The sequence below is a fragment of the Cetorhinus maximus genome, chromosome 1 (assembly GCF_964194155.1).
Source record: "Cetorhinus maximus chromosome 1, sCetMax3.hap1.1, whole genome shotgun sequence".
NCBI lineage: Eukaryota > Metazoa > Chordata > Chondrichthyes > Lamniformes > Cetorhinidae > Cetorhinus > Cetorhinus maximus.
In genome coordinates this window covers 149,473,554-149,485,959 of record NC_135879.1, presented here as the reverse complement: position 1 = coordinate 149,485,959, position 12,406 = coordinate 149,473,554, and the positions used below count along the sequence as shown (strand labels likewise).

The 12,406-nt window shown below is 43.4% G+C and overlaps 1 protein-coding gene across 1 annotated transcript in view; it reads left to right on the top strand.

Annotated features, from left to right (window-relative positions):
• The window catches only part of sgcz (sarcoglycan zeta), a 615,676-nt gene that overhangs the window by 480,156 nt on the left and 123,114 nt on the right, over window positions 1-12,406 (top strand). The window lies entirely within an intron of this gene.

Genomic DNA, 12,406 nt, shown 5'->3' with positions numbered 1-12,406 from the left:
ATATAATTAAGTGTCTAAGTAAAACAATGTTATGAAAAGATTCAGTTAGTGATTCTGAAGTTGTTAAGAGATGGATAACTGAGAAATAAGAACCACAGGAATCAATCCATTTTTAAGAAGTTAAATGATACCTTAATAAAGTATTCATTATCTATCACATTTATTGAGACTGTAATTGTGTCAAGTCTATCAACATTTTTTTCCTTCCTCTTTAGGTCCCGATATTTTTCTTGCCTCTAACTGACTATTGGCTGATTTCATTATTCACCATTTATGCAATAGCAGCTCAGAGGCTGGGAATTCTGCAGCAAGTAACTCATTTCCCAACTTGCTAAAGCCTGTCCACCATCTACAAGGTGTAAGTCATCAGTGAAACACTCTTTATTTGACTGGATGGGTGCTGTTCTAACAACACTAAAGGATCTGGATATTTTTAGAACAAAACAGTCTGCTTGATTGGCAACTTATCCACCACCTTACTCTCTCCACTACCAGCACACAGTGAAAGCAATATGTGCCATTTACAAAGTGTACTGCAGCAACTCGCCAAGGTTCTTTCAAAGGAACTTCCCAAACCCATGACCTGTACTGCCTAGAAGGATAAGGACAGCAGGCGCATGGGAACACTACCACCTGCAAGTTCCCCTCCAAGTCGCACAACATCCTGACTTGAAAATATAATTTTTTTATTCTTTCATGGGATGTGAGCCTCGCTGGAAAGGCCAGCATTTGTTGTTCATCCATAATGGATCTTGAGAAGTTGGTAGTAAACCATCTTGAACTGCTGCAGTCCATCTGGCATAGTGCTGTTAGGAAGGAAGTTCCAGGCTGACCCAACAACAGTGAAGGAATGGTGATATACTTACCTCCTGACTCCCCAAAGCCAATCTATCATCTACAAGGCACAAGTCAGGAGTGTGATGGATTAATTTCTACTTGCCTTGATGAGTGCAGCTCCAACAACAGTCAAGAAGCTTGACACCATCCAGGATAAAGCAGCCCATTTGATTGGCACCCCATCCACAAACATTCACTCTCTCCACAACCAACGCACAGTAGCAGCAGTGTGTACCTTGTACAAGATGCACTGCAGGAACTCACCAAGCCTCCTTGGACAGCACCTTCCAAACCCATGACCACTACCATCTAGAAGGACAAGGGCAGCAGATACGTGGGAACACCACCACCAGGAAGTTCCCCTCTAATCCATTCACCATCCTGACTTGCAAACATATCGCTCGCTGTTCCTTCACTGCCGCTGGGTCAAAATCCTGGAACTGCCTCCCTCAAAGCACTGTGGGTGCACCTACACCACATGGCTGCAGCAGTTCAAGAATGCATCTCCTTCTCACCACCACCTTCTCAAGGGCAATTAGGGAGAAGCAATAAATGCTGGCCTAGCATGTGATACCCACATCCTGTGAATGAGTATAAAAAAATATAGTTCCAAGTTTAGATGGTGTGTGACTTGGAGGGGAACTTGCAGGTGGTGTTGTTCCTATGTGTATGCTGCCTTTGTCCTTCTAGATGATAGAGGTCATGTGTTTGGAAGGTTTTGTTGAAGGAGCCTTGGCCAGTCGCTGCAGTGTATCTTGTATATTGTACACACTGCTGCCACTGTGCATTGGTGGTGGAAGGAGCGGATGTTCCTGGTGGCAGATGGGGTGTCGATCAAGCTGGCTGCTTTGTCCTGCATGATATCGAGCTCCTTGATTGTGATTGGAGTTTCACTTTACGTCGAGAGTACCTCATCATACTCTTGACTTGTGCCTTGTAGATAGTGGACAGGCTTTTCAGAGTCAGGAGGTGAGCTACTTGCTGCAGAATTCCCAGGATGTTGATAGTGGGGCATTCAGCAATGGCAATGCCGTTGAATGTCAAGGGGAGATGGTTAGATTCTCTCTTAATTACCTGGCACTTGTGAGCTGTGAACGTTACTTATCAGCCCTTGCCTGAATGTTGTTCAAGCCTTGCTTCATTTGGACACGGACTATTTCAGTGTCTGAGGAATCATGAATGGTGCTGAACATTGTGCAATCATCAGCAAACATCCCCACTTCTCACCTCATGATGAAGGAAAGGTCATTGATGAAGCAGCTGAAGATGGCTAGGTCTAGAGACATTACCCTAAGTGTTGCAGGGTCCAAATCCTGGAACTTCCTCTCTAACAGCACTGTAGGTGTATTGCAGTGGTTCAAGAAGGCTTCTCAAAGACAATTAAAACTTGCCTATAAATGCTGTCCTTGCCAGCATGCTCAGAGCTGATGAGTGAATAAAAAGCAAAAGTGCTCTGCCCAGTTTCAATTTTCCCCTCAGTCACATTCCAGCAAAAAATAAATCTGCAGGATGCAGTGATCCTATTGCCATTGGCAATATTGCCATTGGCAATAGGATCAGCGTGTGTGTGGAGGATAAACGATAAAGTGGACCAATTGGCCAAATGGCTTGTTTCAGTGTTGTAATTTCTATTTAATGCGATTGACCCAAACAGGATTACAAATCCTAGAATATTTCCCAATGATACTACCATGCACATTCTCTCCTAATCTTCCTTGTGCATTATACACACCCAATACTTATTTTTTTGCATGATCTGATATCCCTCCCTTGTTTGAAATGCAAACAGGTGAGAGAGACAACTCAAAAGTAAGAATGAGGGAAACTGGAAAGGTGAAAATAAATGAGAGGAAAGAAGTATAGTTTGAAAAAAAGAACTTAAGGTTGAGTGGAAAATAAACATGACAGAAGGAGGAAGAAGCAAGGGAACATGAAGGAGGAAGGGATCAAGTGAAAGGGAGAAAGTGTAGACCAGGGGAAAAGTATCCTCGTGGAGATCTGGTTGACGAGAGAGGCAGAAAGAATGAAATACTTTGTTGAGCTGGGGAAGAAAAGAGAGAAGAATAGACAGAAACCCAATTCAATGTGTATATATGTCTAAGGCAAGACAATATGTGACTTGATGGAAACTTGGGCATGATTATTTTCTCACAGTTATGTTTCTCTTGCCCTTCTCAGGGATAGAGGTCATGTGGCTGGGAGGTACTGTCAAAGTAATCCTGGTGTGTTGCTGCAGTTGCATCCTAAATTTCATACACACTGCAGCCAGAGTGCACTGGTGATGGAGGGCGGCGTGGATATTGGGTCCAGTGGTCCAGTGGCCGGGGTGGGGCTAGGGGTGGGGTGTGGTGGACAATGATTCAAATTGCTTCTTCCTGAATGATATAGATTTTCTCGTTCTTGTGATCATACCCATCCAGGCAACTGATAAGTCTTCTATTACCCTACAAGGGTTAAGCTGCTGAGCAATTCATTCCAGCATACCCATTGTCAGTCTTACTTTTGCAGTTACAGAGCTAATATAGCTGGTCCAGGTTAGTTTCTGGTCAGTGGAGACCTCCAATATTCTTGGCAAACACAGCGATAGTACTGTTGTTGAAGATCTGATGGAGATGGCTGGTTTTCTCTTGTTCAAGATAATTGTTACCTCGTACTCCTGTGGAGCAAATGCTACCTGCCACTTATCAGCTCAAGCTTGGATGCTATCCAAGTCCTGCTGCATTATTGAAGGAGTTGTGAACAACTGTGTGTTTACAATCTATCAACTTGAACTCCAGGGAGCATATAATTTCTTCATCTCATTGCAAGGCCAGTATTTGTTGCCCATCCCTAGATGCCCTTGAGAAGATGGTTGGGGGCTTTCATGTTGAACTGCTGCAGTCTATGGTGATGAAGTTGCTCCCACAATGCTGTTAGGTAACTACCTCCTTGACCATGCTTTAGGTCACCCAATCTAATCTTGCCTCCTTTGGATTGATGTCTGTTTTTCCTCTGTGAAGCACCTTGAGATGCTTTTCTGTGTTATGGGCAAGTGTATATAATTATGATATATTTGACTATAGTCAAGTAAATAGGCCAGGATTTTCCTCTGTGGTGGCAACACCATCAGAAGTGTGGCATTTAAAACATTTAAAGATGCCAAAGCATTGAAAAAATTGACCGCGCTCAACAATGATATTTTAAAGGAAATATTGCCTATGTCCCCTTTAGGCGAGATTGCCAGTTTGTGTGAAATTATGGACCCACAGTCTGTGCTGCATTGAAAGGTAGCTTTCCGAGGTGAAAGAATAGCTGACACACTGCATCATCCAGTTCAAACTTACACCACAGAATTCTAGCAAAAATTTACACAGCCTTTCAAATCAATCTTTTTTTAATGATTTCATTCAATGTAAATTTGAATATTAGATAATTTAACAAAGTTATTGGAACATTTGGAGTAGTTACAGAAAAGGACGCGGGAAAAGTTAAATGAGAAAATACTCCACAGGGAAGGCTCTTATTTCAGTGAGATGAAAAGGCATCTGGCTCAGATGGATTGGAAACCAAGATTGGCAGATAAAACAGCAAATGAGCAATGGGAGGCCTTCAAAAAGGATATATTTAGGAACAGTATAGATAGATTCCAATGAAGGACATCAAAAGCTAGAGCTCCCTGGATGGCTAAAGAAATGGAGGTTAAAATTTAACAGCAAATGGAGGCTTATGATAAAAGTCAGCTCCATAATACAGTAGTGAATAAATACACAAAGTACGAAGGAAGACTGATGAAGAAAATAAAAAATGCAAAGAGATTATATGAGAAAAGATTACCGGGTAACATTAAAAAGAACACTGAAGCCTTTTATAAACTAATACATATTAAGAGAATAGTCAAAGAAAGGTGGGGCCGATTAATGACCACAAACTTTTAAAGCCCCTTGGAAACAGGAGTAGGACCAGTGGACTGAGGCACCCTGTTCAAAAAGGGTGAGAAGAAAAAACAAGTAATTTACCAGTTAGTGAGCCTAACATCAATGATGGGGGACCTTCTGGAGACAATAATCCAAGATACTTGGAAGAACATGATTATCTGATTAGCCTGACTGAGTCCTTTGATGAAGCAACAGGGAGGTTGATGAAGTCAGTGTTGTTGCTGTGTTGTATATAGAATTTCAAATGTAGCAGCAAAGGTCAGCAGGACCTTGGTTTCCTGAACTCTGACTTTGAAGTGGGGCCGGATGCTGGGAGCACCAGGTCCCTGCCAGCAGAGGCCATTGGCCCAGAAGATGTCGGGGTGGGGAATTGCTTGGCCCTAGGGGCCCCCTCAGGACAAGAGGCGAAGCCCTCAGCAGGCTGGGGGTGGAGCATGAGTCTGGAGCCCTTGCTGAAGCAGGAGGGGGCGGACCTTGGAAACTCGTGGCGAGGGCGAGGGAGAGCAGGGCAGCAGCAAAGAACTGGAGCAGAAGTTCAAGACTGGTGTGTCGCAGCATTGAGGAGCCAAGGCCATGAATAGGGCCCACCAAAACCTCTGATGGTGGCTAGTGACCCGAGTAGTGGCAGTGGAGCAGGCAAGCTGAGGTTGAGAAGCCATGAGGAGAGGAAGATCCTGTTCGTGTCTGGGAGACAAGGTAATCTGAGTCATGTGGTCACAGGAAGTTAGCAGTGGGAGCTCCACCAACTGTGATGTCCTTTAGGGAAAGAAATCTGCTTAAGCTTACCTGGTCTGGCCTACATGTGACTCCAGACCCACTCAATGTGCTTGACTCTTAACTACCCTCTGAAATCACTTTCTCAAGGGCAATTAGGAATGGGCAATAAATGCTGGGATTTCCAGCGATGCCCACATCCCATGAATGAATAAAAAAACTCTGCAACCTGGCTGATTAGAGATCAGGAGTTAAGCTCTTGATGGTGGATCTGGTGGATCTGGAGCATCGGCTGTGAATGTCCATTGTAAATAGTTAATTCCTCTGAACTCAGCTCTTCATTAATGTTTATAAAGATCTGATGCCAGTGGAATGAATAATCCCTGCTTTAAAATCTTCTTGCAGTTCGTGTACTTGAATCTCAAATTACACAAAAGACATTTGATAAATTGCCGCCTAACAGATTTGTTAGCAAAATTGAAGTCCATGGGATTAAAAAGGGCCCTAGTGAGCAATTGTTTTCAAGATTGCAAGGTAGTAAATAGTGATGATTTCCAGGGCTCAGTATTTGGACCATTACTCTTTTTGAAATCTATTAATGACCTGAACTTGGGTATGGTTTCAAATTTTTGTAATTTCAAAGTAAATGAATGATACAAAGTGCACAAATGTTGTAAACCTTGAGGAGGATAGTAGCAGACTTCAGGAGGACATAGAATAGCAGGAAAAACATACTTGGCCTCATCCTCGCCAACCTGCCTGTCACAGACGCATCCGCCCATGACAGTATTGGTAGGAGTGACCACCGCACAGTCCTTGCAGAGACAAAGACCCACCTTCACATTGAGGATACAGCTGGAGTACTGTGTGCAATTCTGGTCACCACATTATAGGAAGGATGTGATTGCACTGGAGGGTTTGCAGAGGAGATTCACCAGGATGTTGCCTGGAATGAAACATTTAAGTTATGAAGAGAGGTTGGATAGACTTGGATTGTTTTAGTTGGATCAGAGAAGACTGAGGGGCAACCTGATCGAGGTGTACAAGATTATGAGGGGCATGGTCAGGGTGGATAGGGAGCAGCTGTTCCCCTTAGTAAGGGTCAGTCACGAGGGGACACAAGTTCAAGGTAAAGGGCAGGAGGTTTAGGGGGGATGTGAGGAAAAACATTTTTACCCAGAGGGTGGTGACGGTCTGGAATGCGCTGCCTGGGAGGGTGGTGGAGGCGGGTTGCCTCACATCCTTTAAAAAGCACCTGGAGGAGCACTTGGCATGTCATAACATTCAATGGGCCACGTGCTGGTAAATGGGATTAGGTAGGTAGGTCAGGTGTTTCTCACGTGTCGGTGCAGACTCGATGGGCCGAAGAGCCTCTTCTGCACTGTGTGATTCTGTGATTCTGTGATACTCTTCATCTTGTTGTGTGGCATTACCACCGTGCTAAATGAGATAGATTGCGAACAGATTTAGCAACTCAAGACTGGGCATCCATGAGGCACTGTGGGCCATCAGCAGCAGCAGAATTGTGCTCGAACGCAATCGGTAACCTCATGGCCCGGCATATGCCCCACTCTACCATTACGATCAAGCCAGGGGTTCAAAAAAGAGTACAGGAGGACATGGCAGGAGCAGCATCAGAAAAACTTAAAAATGAGGTGTCGACCTGGTGAAGCTATAACACAGGACTACTTGCGTGCCTAACAGCATAAGCAGCAAGTGATAGACAGAGCTAAATGATCCCACAACCAACAGATCAGATCTAAGCTCTGTAGTCCTGCCACATCTAGTTGTGAATGGTGGTGGACAATTAAAGAACTCACTGGAGGAGGAGGCTCCACAAATATCCCCATCCTCAATGGTGGAGGAGCCCAGCACATTAGTGCCAAAGATAAGGCCGAAGAATTTGTTACAATCTTCAGCCAGAAGCGCTGAGTGGATGATCCATCTCGGCCTCCTCCGGAGATCCCCAGCATCACAGATGTCAGTCTTCAGACAATTCGATTCACTCCACGTGATATCAAGAAACGGCTGAAGGTAGTGGTTAGTGCAAAGGCTATGGGCCCTGATAATATTCCGGCAAAAGTAATGAAGACTTCTGCTCCAGAACTTGCCGTGTCCCTAGTAAGCTGTTCCAGTACAGCTACAACACTGGCATCTACCTGGCTATGTGGAGAATTGCCCAGGTATGCCCTGTACACAAAAAGCAGGACAAATCCAACCCGGCCAATTACTGCCCCATCAGTCTACTCTCGATCATCAGTAAAGCAATGGAAGGGGTCAACAACAGTGCTATCAAGCAGCACTTGGTTTGCAAAAACCTGCTCACTGACACCCAGTTTGGGTTCCACCAGGGCCACTCAGCTCCTGAGCTCATTACAACCTTGGTTCAAAGAGCTGAACATCCAAGGTGAGGTGAGAGTGACTGCCCTCAGCATCAAGATCGAGTGTGGCATCAAGGAGCCCTAGCAAAACAGGAGTCAATGGGAATTGGAGGAAAACTGTCTGCTGGTTAGAGTCACACCTAGCACAAAGGAAGATGGTTGTGGTTGTTAGAGGTCAGTCATCTCGGCTCCAGGACATCACTGCAGAAGTTCCTCAGGGTAGTGTCCTCAGCCCAACCATCTTCACCTGCTTCATCAATGACCTTCCTTCCATCATAAGGTCAGAAGTGGGAATGTTCGCTGGTGATTTCACAGTGTTCAGCACCATTTGTGACTCCTCAGATACTGAAGCAGTCCATGTCCAAATGCAGCAAGACCTGGATAATACCCAGGCTTGGGCTAACAAGTGGCAAGTAAGACTCACACCACACAAGTATCAGGCAATGGCCATCTCCAACAAGAGAGAATCAAACCATTGCCACGTGACATTCAATGGCATTACCATCACTGAATCCTCCACTATCAAATTGACCAGAAACTGAACTGGACTAGCCATATAAATACTATGGCTACAAGAGCAGGTCGGAGACTAAGAATTGTGCGACTAGTAACTCGCCTCCTGTTTCTACCATCTACAAGGCACAAGTCAGGAATATGTACCTAGGCCTCATGGACTGCAGCGGTTCAAAAAGGCAGCTCATCATCACCTTCTCAAGGGCAACTAGGGATGGGGAATGAATGCTGGCCCAGTCAGTGAAGCCCACATCTCGTGAATGAATAAAAAAAATCAACAAACCACAAGATGGATGAAATTTAATGCACAAAAGTGTGAAGTAAAGGTATCAAAAAGAAAAAAATGAGGAGCAGCAATGTACTAAATGGTTACATTTTAAAGGGGGTGTTGGCACAGGAAGACTCGGGGTGTATGTTCACAAATCATATGATGGTATCAAATCAAAATCATTGAACTATTTGGTTAACAACTTGGAAGTTTCAACACCCTGTTTCCATATCAGTTCTCCTACACATTTTCTGAGGCCTTCCTTTGCTGTCTATTGGTGCTGTATGGAAATACGGGGAACTCGTGGTGTTGTGGTAACGTCACTGGGCTTGCAATCCTGAGGTGCAGCCTAATTCTCTTGGGACATGGGTTCAAAACTCACATGGTGGACTTTAAATTTAATTAATACAAATCTGGAATATAAAGCCATTTTCAGTGATGGTGACCATGAACTATAATTGATTGTGGTAAAAACCCACCTGGTTCACTCATGTCCTTTAGGGAAGGAAACCTGCTGTCCTTACCTAGTCTGCTGGATGTGACATGTGACTTCAGACCCACAGCAATGTGGTTGACTCTTAGCTGCCTTAATCCTAATTGCCTTCAGTTCAAGGGCAATCAGGGATGGATGGGCAACAAATGCTGGTCTTGTCAGTGGCACCCACACCCCATAAAAGAATATTTTGAAAATTAGTATCTCAGTTTTGGGTCCTATACCTGGTTTGTTGCATTTTGAAATTGCTCCTGTATTTTATGAAGAGTTTGTGGTTTTATAGAACGAGAAGAGAAAGTCAGTGAATTAAAGAAAAATGCTGTAGTGTTTCCTATGGGCAGTGTGTGGGGAAGTTCCTACAGGCATATGCTGAACTTCCTGCATTTGGTGACCATTGTTTCCTCTAATTTTCTTCTGGAATGCACAAGTGTTTTATTTGCGCGTGTGGCCCTTTAAACGTTTTTTTTTGCGCGGTTGCGCATGCGTGATAACTTAAAGGAGCCGATTTGTGCGTAGCTGCTGATAATCATCATCCAGCCTGGTCCTGACTTATAGCTATCCATCTTGTGAATATCTTGGATGACTCCCAAAATGTCAGCAGGGTTGCGATTTTTGCAAATAAATCAGTACTTTTTGGAGATAAATGGTCATTGTAGTTCACTTTATAATGGCCAATTCTTTACTTTTTGATTTGCCATCACGCGTTTTATTGGGCCAGAATTTCTGAGGAGTGGCAATCACATTCGGATTGCCACTCCACTCCTTTTTACTTACCTAGGTTGGGAGTTGCAGACTTGTCGCCCACTCTTCCGACCTGCGAATGGTGAGAAATGTGCAGCGTACCTTGTTCCCGAGGCCTTCCAATGTAGGGCAACAGCGTCAGGGCACATGCAGCCATGCCCTCTTAAACCAACTAAGTTTAAAGGACCCTGTGTTTGAATGCACTTTGAGAAACCAGGTGAGTATGTAAGATAAGTGGGTAGGATGGGCAGGAGGGTGAGGGGCAAGATGGGTTGGTGGAATAAGATGAGTCGCTGGGGGGGGGGGAAGTGAGGGGGGTGCTGGGCAGTTAGGATGGGTCAGGTGGCAGGATAGTTCAGAGGGGTCATTTAGTCAGTGAGGGGTTGGGGGATAGTCAGGAGGGTTGGGGTGGTCAGGGGGATCAGCAGGGTAGTTGGAGTTTGGGAGTATTCAGGTAGTTGGGAGGGTAATCAGGGGTGAGGGAGATAGTTTGGGGTTTGGGGGGCGCGGTGGTTGGCTGGGATAATTTACTTAATTTACTCTGGCCAGAATTTTCCAGCCCTGCCAACAGCTGGTGTTATCACGGGCGGGATGGGAAACCCAAATGTTTTCATCCTGCCTGCGATGATGCTTCCTGGAAAAACCTGCCCTCTATTTGTAGATTTGAACTTTTGAATTTTGCATTATTTGGATCTTTTCCAGATATTGGCATAATGTAGATATATTTAGATTCACAATTTTACATCAAACATGAAATCATAGTTGGTTAAATACAATATTCTTGTCATCAGTGTCTCATCATCTCTTCAGAAAGAAGTTTGGAGTTGGGTATTTAGGAGATTGACTTCATTAAAGTTTAACTTGAGGGAGGCGTCATTATTCGATATTGTGCATCTCCAGCGTTGCTATGTACGTATGTGAGTTTTCTGCCAATTAGTTGAATCCTATCTAAATTGGGTGCAACATCCATTGGCAAAGATGAAACAGCAAGGTCAGACAGCTGCACACTGCTCAGAATAAAGATATAAAGATCCAGCTCTTGTACAGTGCTTCTTTGAATTGAAATTGCTCTGCAGTTCTGTGCCTTGGGTTGCTGTAGGTTGAAGAGTTGATAGAGGTGTTCCAAACTCAATACACTTTTTTTGTCTAACCATCAGTGTGTGGTAATCCCTGCCACTAGTCTGAAGCTAGTTCCCAATAAGATAAGATGATTCCAACTACTTATAAACAGAATGTTTCCACATAAATCCTATAAAATTGGTTTTGCTGGATTGACCTTACAGGGTACCTTGAATTACCTTGATCTAGTTGCAAGGTATGAAACTACACAAAGAAAGGGTGAAAAGTGAATCATTCACATATCATAGACATGAGTAATAATCTGAGTCATGTACTTGAAAGTTTGCCAGTTTGTTCACATCTTGAAAGCAAATATATACAAAATAAATAATTGAATTGGAAAGAGAATGAACACTTTAGAAGTATTATATGAATAGAAGAAAGGTAGAGGGAAACAGTAAAATATAATAATGAAGCTACAATGTGAAATTATATTAAGAAAGACTTGCATTTGTATTGTGCTTTTCACCACTATCAGACGCCTCAAAGTGCTTTAAAGGCAATTCAGTACTTTTTGAAGTGTAGTCACTGTTTTAATGTAGGAAACATGGAAGCCACTTTGTGCACGACAAGCTCCCACTAATGTGATGATAATGTGATAATCTATTTTTACATTGTTGGTTAATGGATAAATACTAAATATTAGTATAATACTATAGTGGAGAAAACTCCCCCGCTCTTCTTCATAATTGTGCCATAGGACCTTTTATGTCCACCTGAGAGGGTAGATGGGGCCTCAGTTTAACATCTCACCTGAAAAATTGCATCTCCAGCAGTGCGGTACACCCTCAGTACTGCACTGGAACATCAGTTTAGATTGTTGTGTTCAAATCCTGGAGGAGGGCTGTGAAACCACAACCTTTGGACTCAGAGGCAAGAGTGCTTCCAACTGAGCCATAGCAGCCGATACACACACAATTTATGTTCAAGTAATCTTACAAGCATCTTTTACTGTAACTGTCCAAGACACCTGAGTGTTTTCCATTTACACCTATCAATTTCAACTAGAGTGAGAAAAAAGAAACATTTAAATTTATAAAGCATCTTAACATAATGTATTCATGACTTATTATTTATGGTATATTATGTTACTGCACCAATAACTGTGGTACTGGGCTGCTCCTGATTATAATTTTTTTTGTATTGCACGTAAGTCCTGGAACTTTGCAAGCAAGATGGGATAAACCAGCTTTATTTTTGCAAATGTTTATGCAAACTGCTTTGCCGACTTGAATTTGAATATCTGAGATCGAAAAGTGAGGAACTATGAAGTATCTGCAAGTGGAACTCAGAAAATGGTGACATCCAAAAGCAATCTCTGTGAATAGTGAGTTCCCTGAGCAGTACAAGGATTACTACTTAATTTAGAATAGCTTTCCTTTAAATATAAAAATCTCCTCATGTTAGTCCAGGAGCTTTGGCAATT